Source organism: Magnolia sinica, chromosome 3 (assembly GCF_029962835.1).
Source record: "Magnolia sinica isolate HGM2019 chromosome 3, MsV1, whole genome shotgun sequence".
NCBI classification, from domain to species: domain Eukaryota; kingdom Viridiplantae; phylum Streptophyta; class Magnoliopsida; order Magnoliales; family Magnoliaceae; genus Magnolia; species Magnolia sinica.
The window spans coordinates 14,053,958-14,063,953 of NC_080575.1; the positions used below are offsets into that span (position 1 = coordinate 14,053,958).

General features: G+C 41.2%; 1 non-coding gene across 1 annotated transcript; it reads right to left on the reverse strand.

Annotated features, from left to right (window-relative positions):
* Positions 1-2,025: 2,025 nt before the first annotated feature.
* On the reverse strand, positions 2,026-2,132 carry LOC131241556 (small nucleolar RNA R71). The gene has a single exon (XR_009169117.1). It is a non-coding gene; the product is annotated as a small nucleolar RNA R71 (small nucleolar RNA).
* Between the last annotated feature and the right edge of the window lie 7,864 nt (positions 2,133-9,996).

The window sequence follows — 9,996 nt, forward strand, 5'->3', positions numbered from 1 at the left end:
ATGCTATTCTCCTTCTTCCTTTTCTTCTTCTTCTTCTTCTTTCTTTTAATTGGAATTTAGCCCATATCATGTGTGGCTAAACCTCTTAGCTAGGGCTAAGAGGTGAAGCCTGTAGCGAGATGGGAGATACTGTTTCATGCGTTTAAGTTAAAATTTCTGAACTAAACTTGGTTTTAAGTTGATTATTAAAAAGAATATTTTCTCAGTCTTTAATGGTCTGTTGTGACTGAAATTACAATGGGTTTGCAATGGCTTTGAATATCTCTTTTTCTCTTTTGATGTTTATGTCGTCAGGAGGCCCTGTTGTTCACCATCGTCTCCTGGGCATGGTTAGATGATAGTACTCTTCCTAACTTTCATGTACTTTTGATTGGTTGGTAATTAGTTTAATCCTGTTATTTGCTTTGTCTCCTGGGCATGGTTAGATGATGGAATCCATTCTAATTCATATACCTTTCATCTCTTGAAAACCAGATCAAGTAAGTTCAGTTTGAATTCCATAATCCTTGATGCAGGCATAAGATCTCCCTGATCTCTACAAGTGGATCCTCTGAAACCCTAGTTTCCTTTCTCTGAATTCCTTAAAGTTTTAGATAATTATTCCATAATTATTCCTCAATTGTCATTCAATTTAGATTACATCTTAGTCTAATTCCAGTTCTATTTAGTTTCAGATTACGTACAGGTTTCAGTCCCTGTGGATTCGACCTCGGTCTTACCGAGTTTATTACTACATCACAACCCTGCACTTGGGGTGTGAACAAGTTTTTGGTGCCGTTGCCGGGGACTGACGGTTACGATTCTCTGAAATTAATTGGTTTTAGGATTAGTTTAAGATTAGGATTTTACTAACCTTAGTTCTATTTATTTATTTTTATTTAAGTTCAAAACTAACTTGTTTCCTGTTTCATAGGATCTTGACATAAGTTTCTCAATTGGTAATTCCTTCCTAATCTCTCTACTTTTTCCTATTTTTTTAGAATTAAGGTTTAGATTTTAGAAATTTTCTAATTCTAGTATCCTCCCTTCTGTAGGAAATAGTTTATTTTTAGAAATTAGGTTATTCCTTTCCCTTTTTAGAAATTAACTTTCTATTTCTATTTTAGTAACTTTCTAACTCTTTTAAAATCTAATTTGTTTCCTAATTTATTTTTAGAATTTTGTTTAGAAACTAACCTTCCTATTTTGTAGGCCTTTAAGATAGAAATCTCTAATTCGGTACACTCCTTCTCTACTTTCTATTTTTCAGTTCTCTTCTAGCAATTTACTTTCTAGTATAGGACTTTCCTAGTTTATTTTAGAAGTTTCTACTTTCTTTTAGAATCTAACTTACTTTATTTTTATTTTGCAGGTCCTTAACTTAGGACTCCAGTTTGGTAATTTCTTTCCAACTCTCTCTTTCTTTCTAGATTTTTTTCTCCTTTCTTAGGATTAGGCTTTAAATTTAATTGAGGGCTGCGAGTGTTTCATGCCCAAGTGGGCCCGTGACAACACTCGACGTCTCTTGACTGAAGGAGGAGTGGTTGAGGGGTTGACTATCCATCGCAGGACTAGACACCACTCGAAATCCCCTGAGTTAAGTGAAGTTATGGCTAAAGACCAACCTCCTCTACTTCCACCCAGGTGGAGGATACCCAAGATGAAAATGAGGTGCAACAGGCACCCCCGCCTCGTACTTTACGAGATTATCTACAACCGGCGGGAGTGAGTATGCCCTCATGCATGATTTTTCCTGAAAACACGGGACAAATGGACATCAAGCCAGGAGTTATCCAACTCCTTCCCAAATTCCATGGACTTGAATCAGAAAGCCCATATTTACATTTGAAAGAGTTCGATGAGATTATAGCTACATTATGTTTTCCTAATGTATCTGAGGATACAATTAGGCTGAAACTCTTTCCTTTTTCCTTAAAAGAGAAAGCTAAGACGTGGTTACATTCACTGCGTCCTAGATCCATTGGCACATGGAACGATATGCAGAGGGAATTCATAAAAAAATTCTTCCCACACCATAAAACGATTACCCTCAGAAAAGCGATCATGAACTTTGCCCAAAAGGAAGATGAAACATTCTTCCAATGTTGGGAAAGGTTCAAAGATTTGGTCAGTTCATGCCCACAACACGGATTTGAAACGTGGCGCATTACAAATTTTTTCTATGATGGATTGACATCTTCCATGCGCCAAATGGTCGAGACAATGTGTAATGGAGAGTTCATCAACAAAGATGTTGATGAGGTATGGGATTACCTCGATAGTCTCGCTGAAAAAACACAATCATGGGACTATTACCCAATGGCGAACACCACGTCTAGGCCGACTCAATTAAAGGAGAAAGGTGGATTATATCTCTTGAAAGAAGAGGATGATCTCAAGTGTAAAGTGACTACGCTCATAAGGAAAGTTGAGGCCATGGAAGGAAAGAAGGATAAGGTCAATGAAATTGTTTGCAGCATCTGTGATTGCAACATTCACACAACTGAAAACTGTCCTACAATACCTGCCTTTCGAGGAGTGTTAAATGAACAAGCCAATGCCGTAAATAATTATCAAAGACCTTTTACTGGACCTAACTCCAACACATACAATCCTGTCTGGAAAAATCATCCAAACTTTAGTTGGAGAAATGGACAAACGGCGACTCCTCCAGGCTTCTTCAATCAAAATCCGAATCAAGTGAAACCTCAAGAGGAACCGGTTCAAAATCCCATACAAGAGCTGGCTCAGGCAATGCGGGGAATTACAGATTTTATGCAAAAGATAGACTCTCGTATGACGGTTATAGAAAAGGGGATGCTTCCTGCACAACCTCTCCCCAATCCTAAACCGCAGTACGAGAGTAATGATCCCAGCTCTTCAAATCAAATGGGGCATGCTAAATCCATCACCACTCTTAGGAGTGGGAAGATCATTGATAAAACTCTTCCGATTAGGCCCGAAAAGCCTCAAGAACAAAAAGAGGACAACAATGATGGATCCAGTGATGCCCCACAAAAAGTAGAACCGGAACTTCTAGAGAAGCCAGTTGCTCCATTCCCCCAACGGTTGGTTTCACCAAAACCTCTCTCTAACTCTCAGGATATCCTAGAGGTGTTGAAACAGGTGAAAGTCAACATTCCTCTACTTGATGTCGTTAAACAGATACCTTCATATGCCAAATTCCTAAAAGACTTATGCACGACCAAGCGACGGAAAATTATTCAAAAGAAAATCTTCTTGACTGAGAAAGTGAGTGCCATCCTGAAGCACGACGTGCCGCAGAAATTCAAGGATCCCTGTAGCCCAACCATATCATGTGTAATCGGGAACCATCGAATTGATCACGCACTTCTTGACTTAGGAGCGAGCGTCAATCTGATTCCCTACTCGGTATACAAACAGTTAGGTTTGGGTGAATTAAAACCCACCCTAACCACACTACAACTTGCTGATCGCTCTGTTCGTGTACCAAGAGGGATAATTGAGGATGTGTTGGTCCAAGTTGATAGATTTTACTACCCTGTAGACTTTATCATCCTGGACACCGAACCCATCAATAACATGAGCACTCAGATTCCCGTCATTCTTGGTCGCCCATTCCTTGCCACGTCAAATGCAATTATCAATTGTAGGAATGGTATCATGAATATGTCTTTTGGAAATTTGACATTGGAGTCAAACATTTTTTTCAATAACGGCAGCAACTCAGAGGATGATGACGATTTCCACGACATTAACATGATTGACTCTTTCGTGGAAGATACGACACCTCTGACCTTATCCTCCGACTATCTAGAGACGTGCCTGGGCCACTCCCATGATTTTGATGATGACATGATTAGGGAGACGTGCGCCTTGCTTGATACTGCACCGGTACTTGAAGTTAACCGATGGAGGCCACAATTTGAAGAATTACCACAAACTGATGTAGTGCCTCTACCGTCTAACCTCAAGCCGCCGAAGCTTGACCTAAAACCTTTGCCCTCTGATTTGAAATATGCATATTTGGGTCAAGATGAGACATACCCGGTGGTTATCTCTGCCCACCTGGAGAAAGAACAGGAGAGTATGCTTATATCTACTCTCATTGAGCATAAAGGAGCCCTGGGATGGACGATAGCGGACCTCAAAGGAATCGATCCCTCGATTTGTACTCACCACATATATCTTGAGGATAATGCAAAAACCGCTCGGCAACCACAACGTAGACTAAATCCAAACATGAAGGAAGTGGTTAAAGCCGAGGTTCTTAAACTACTGGACGTGGGTATTATATACCCTATATTTGATAGTCAATGGGTGAGTCTAACTCAAGTGGTCCCTAAGAAGTCTGGAATCACCATCGTAGCCAATGCTAATAATGAACTCGTGCCAACTAGAGTCACTACTGGTTGGAGAATGTGCATTGACTACAGGAAGTTGAATACCGTCACGAGGAAAGACCACTTTCCTTTACCATTCATTGATCAGATCCTGGAAAGGTTAGCCGGTCATTCCTATTATAGTTTCCTTGACGGGTATTCGGGCTACAACCAGATAGAGATAGCGCCTGAAGACCAGGAAAAGACCACATTTACATGTCCCTATGACACCTTTGCTTATCGAAGGATGCCATTCGGACTATGTAATGCCCCTGCCACCTTTCAGCGATGTATGCTTAGTATCTTTTCTGATATGGTAGGGCAATATTTAGAGGTCTTCATGGACGATTTCTCTGTTTACGGTCCATCTTTCAGCAAGTGCTTGGAAAGTCTTAAATGTGTGCTGAAAAGATGTGAAGAAAAGAACTTGGTACTTAATTGGGAGAAGTGCCATTTCATGGTTCAAAAGAGAATTGTCCTTGGGCATATCATCTCGTCCAAAGGAATCGAGGTAGATAAGGCAAAAATCGATCTTATCTCTAACCTACCTCCACCCAAGAACATCAGAGACGTGCGATCCTTCTTAGGACACGCAGAATTTTATAGGCGATTCATAAAGGACTTTAGTCTCCTCTCTCGTCCTTTATGTAATCTTCTTCAAAAGGATGCTCCATGCGAGTGGACTGAGCAATGCCAGGAAGCTTTTACCAAGCTTAAGGGCACGTTAACCACTGCACCTATCATGCAGCCACCCGACTGGAGTCTTCCTTTTGAGCTTATGTGCGACGCTTCTGATTATGCTCTTGGGGCGGTCCTAGGCCAGAGAAAAGATAAGAGGCCCTACGTCATTCATTACGCAAGTAGAACTTTAAATTCTGCCCAGGTGAACTACTCGACTACGGAAAAGGAACTCTTAGCCGTAGTGTTCGCCCTGGACAAATTTAGGTCCTACTTGATCGGATCCAAGATCATTATCTACACAGATCATGCGGCACTTAAGTATCTTCTTTCTAAGAATGATTCTAAATCCCGTTTGATACGATGGATCCTTCTACTCCAAGAATTTAATTTGGAAATTAAAGATAAAAAGGGAGTAGAGAACGTAGTGGCCGATCACCTTTCTCGCCTTAATACATCTGATTCCCTTGAGGCGACTCATATCAACGACATGTTCCCTGATGAACAACTGTTCCGAGTCTCTCATTCACCTTGGTTCGCTGATATTGCTAATTATCTTGCTACAGGTGCCATACCGACACAGTGGACTGCGCAAGATAAGAAGAAATTCTTCACCGAGGTGCGCAACTTTTTCTGGGATGATCCTTACTTATTTAAATATTGCCCAGACCAAATTCTAAGGAGATGTGTACCAGACGATGAACATCAGAGCGTCATCTCCTTCTGTCACTCAGAGGCCTGTGGTGGTCACTTTTCTGCTAAAAAGACCACGGCCAAGATTCTGCAGTGTGGCTTTTACTGGCCCACTATGTTTAGGGACACTCATGAGTTTTGCAAAGCTTGTGAGCGTTGCCAGAAATTGGGAGCATTGTCCCGTCGAAATATGATGCCTTTGAATCCCATCCTTATCATTGAAGCATTTGATTGCTGGGGCATCGATTTCATGGGACCATTCCCCCAATCATTTGGAAATCTGTATATTTTGCTCGCCGTGGACTATGTCACTAAATGGGTTGAAGCGATTCCGTGTCGAACTAATGACCATCGCACGGTCATTAAATTCCTAAAAGAAAACATCCTTTCTCGATTCGGAACGCCTCGAGCCATCATTAGTGATAGGGGCTCACACTTTTGTAATAGATCATTCGAGAGCTTAATGAAGAAATACGGTATCTCTCATAAGGTGAGCACCCCATACCATCCACAGACAAGTGGACAAGCTGAGATTTCCAATAGGGAGATTAAACACATTTTGGAGAAAACGGTTAACCCTGATCGTAAGGATTGGTCAATCCGATTGACCGATGCCTTATGGGCATACCGTACTGCCTTAAAAACCCCTATTGGAATGTCTCCCTTTAGACTTGTCTATGGGAAAGCTTGTCACTTGCCTGTGGAGCTGGAACATAAAGCGTACTGGGCGATCAAAAATCTTAATTTCAATCTGGACAACGCTGGCTCGCTACGCAAACTTCAATTGAATGAACTGGAGGAAATCCGGAATGATGCATACGATAATTCGAGAATTTACAAGGACAAGATGAAAGCATTTCATGACCAACACATTTTACGAAAATCATTCACGCCTGGTCAGAAGGTCCTTTTGTACAATTCTCGATTACATCTCTTTCCGGGTAAGCTTCGATCTCGTTGGACCGGCCCTTACATTGTTGTTACTGTATATCCTTATGGGGCCGTCGAGATAAGAGACCCCGACAATGACAAGGAGTTTAAAGTAAATGGACATCGCTTAAAGCCATTTGTCGAGAAATTTGATTCAGAGGACATGTCCATGCCTCTGACTGATCCTGTTTACCAGGACTGATCTCCTAGTCTGATGGAGGATCAAATAGTTTTCCCTACCTTCTTAGGACTAGGGTAGTTTGTTTTATTTGTCTGGTAGAAGACGGTAAACTTAGCACTCCTAGGAGGCAACCCATCTTTTCATTCCATTTCATTTTCCTAGTTAGTTAGTTCAATGTTTGTGGGTAACATGACTGCAAACCCTCACGAGACTACAACTCGTCCACTAGGGGCAACCTAGGGGTTTAAAGGCTTGTTGCATGTGCTAAATGCAATCGAGAGCACCTGCGAAAGTGGTATAGATAGGATTTTATTTTATTTTATTTTTTTTTGTTAGTTTTGTGTTGCTCTCTCTCTCGTGCTGATTGGATTCCATGCTGCCTGCACTTGGAATGTCTCTCACGATTCATCATCCAGGTACTATCTTTCCATCACTCCACATTTACTTTTGTTGTCCCATGTGCATTCCATACTCATATCTTTTACATTGAGGACAATGTAGCTTTTAGGTTGGGGGTGGGAGATTAGGTTACCTAATCAATGTTTTCTTCGTCTTGAGCAAAAATTGTGAAAATTTTTAAATTTTTTCTGGACTTTCTGGTGAATTCGAAGTGATTTGACGACCATCTTTGATTTAGAATTACAAGATATGGAATGTTGGTGATTTACTACTCTTGGATTCAGTTGCTCGTTAGATTTCACAGTTAAGTTTGAATTATTAATCCATGATTAGAAGTTGTAAACATTGATTGAGTCATGATTTCCCATGTCACATCTCGCTTACACATTAAGATTGCAGTTTGAAACTGAAGGGTTAATTTGGTAATCACTGAGCATGAAAGAAACCAGCCTAAAAGATTTGGCCATCAGGGTATAAAAAAAAAAGAGAATTACACCATGGGTTTGCTCCCTATAGGTGTGGATTCGATTTTACATGATTAATAGTTGGAAAGAGTTGGGCGACTAGTTTCACCATAGGTTTGCTCCCTATATGTGAAAATTTAAAAAAAAAAAAAAAAAAAAAAAAAAAAAAAAAAAACTAGAAAATGAAAGAATGATCTGTAAGGCAAAGCTCTGGTTTAGGTGATGGTAGTTATGAATTTTTTAATTGATTACCAATGATATCATGAAATTGACAATTTGATCTCTTAATGAAGATAGGTCGGGATTACACTTTACATTTGTGGAACTCAATGTTTAGGATTGTTCTAATTGATGGATTAATACTTTGAACTTGTTGTGAAGTTTTCCGTGCGCTGGAGTCTAGGAGAAAGTAATATCCAACAGTCATGAATCTAAAAATTCTCATATCTGGATTACTCTACAAAAATCACTCGACTTTATAAATTGTTCTATAAATTCTTAACTTATTTTTCGCATATTTTGCTCGGGACTAGCAAAATGCTGGTTGGGGGTTGTGTTGAGGGTCAAATATTGCATATCAGACCCCAGTAATTACCCGATTTTACGAATATGATACTGTTTGACGGCATGTTTTAATCGTATTTGTAATACAGGACGCATTTACAAGCATGGATTGAAATAGAAGGCTAAAAATATGGATTTAACATTCAGGAATCACCATGACAAGGGCCAGACTCCAGGGGACCAAGATCAACGCCAGAGATCCAAGAAAACCGAGAAATTGAAGTTCAAGTGGCCTGGAAATAAGCTAGAATGCAAGATCATAGGATTCCCACCATCTGATCAGTTCGAAACTTCATACATGGCCTGAGGACCATAAATTAACCGTACACATCAAATTTCAACCCTCAGATCCCAATAAAAGTGGCTCAACGGACAGATCAGCCCACAAATTATCAATCTGGAGCCCGCCTGATATCTTGAAATACTTCAAGTTGGTGTCAACCGTTTAAATTAAATGGCAACCAGGTTGGTCGGAGCTGATCCCTCGTATACATCAGCGTGGGACCCACATGTGCATTGCACATGTACGGCATGGGTGCACTAGCCGTGCACGGCAACACGATTGAAAGCTCTCCCTCTCCGATTCGAATTGTTCCAGCGGAAGAAGCAGGGATCGCGGTTCTCTGTAGTGGGCCGCCATCACGACTCTAAGGACCAATCTAGACCGTTCATTAGACCAGATAGGTCCATATTACCAAGGCCTAGGTGGAAGAATTTCAAAGTACCAGCGAAAATGGCGTCTCAAACATTTTAACGTAGGATGAACGATGGTAAGATTGATCAAGTGGCGCGACCCAACGGACGGCAGAAACCGTTCTTTCCCGACTGAAATTTCGGGAGAAAACTGATGGACGGCGTGGATTTCTCCATCACTATCAGTGTTGAGCCCTCCAACGTCACAGTGAGAGCCTTTCGCAGGCCCTGTTTTAGCGCCGGATGTTACCCAGTTTTTGTGGGCCGTTACATGATCTGAACGGTGATCGGATGGGTAATCCAGACCGTCCATCTTGTAGGGACGGAAAATCTGACCAAGATAGGGAGGATTGCTTGCTGATCAGTAAGGAAAGTGGGCGATTTTCTGCACGCCTTCTTGGCTGCGTAAAGAAGTTGAAGTTGGATCCGACTCCAACACGGCATGTCCTCTTGGGCGTAAGAACAGTCAGCCGGCTGTATCAGCCTATATGAAGGAGAGAGAAGAGACAGAGGGGGGAAGAAAAATAGAGGAACGTGAGAGAGGAGGCTGGGTTAGAGAGAAAATGGGATTCAATTGGAAGGGAGCTGGACGTTGCTGCTGAACGTGGAGTGCACGGCTGGTTTTTCTGCTGCTAGAGCAACCGTGGGACTGTCAGGAAAGGAAAAAGCTGGGGAGGAACGTGGAAGTTGGGCTTGGACGGCTGCACAAGTGGAAGGCTTGGTGCTGGAACAAGCAAGGCAAGGGAGAGCTGGGTTCGTTTCTGGATCTTCTATGCTATTCTCCTTCTTCCTTTTCTTCTTTTTCTTCTTCTTTCTTTTAATTGGAATTTAGCCCATATCATGTGTGGCTAAACCTCTTAGCTAGGGCTAAGAGGTGAAGCCTGTAGCGAGATGGGAGATACTGTTTCATGCGTTTAAGTTAAAATTTCTGAACTAAACTTGGTTTTAAGTTGATTATTAAAAAGAATATTTTCTCAGTCTTTAATGGTCTGTTGTGACTGAAATTACAATGGGTTTGCAATGGCTTTGAATATCTCTTTTTCTCTTTTGA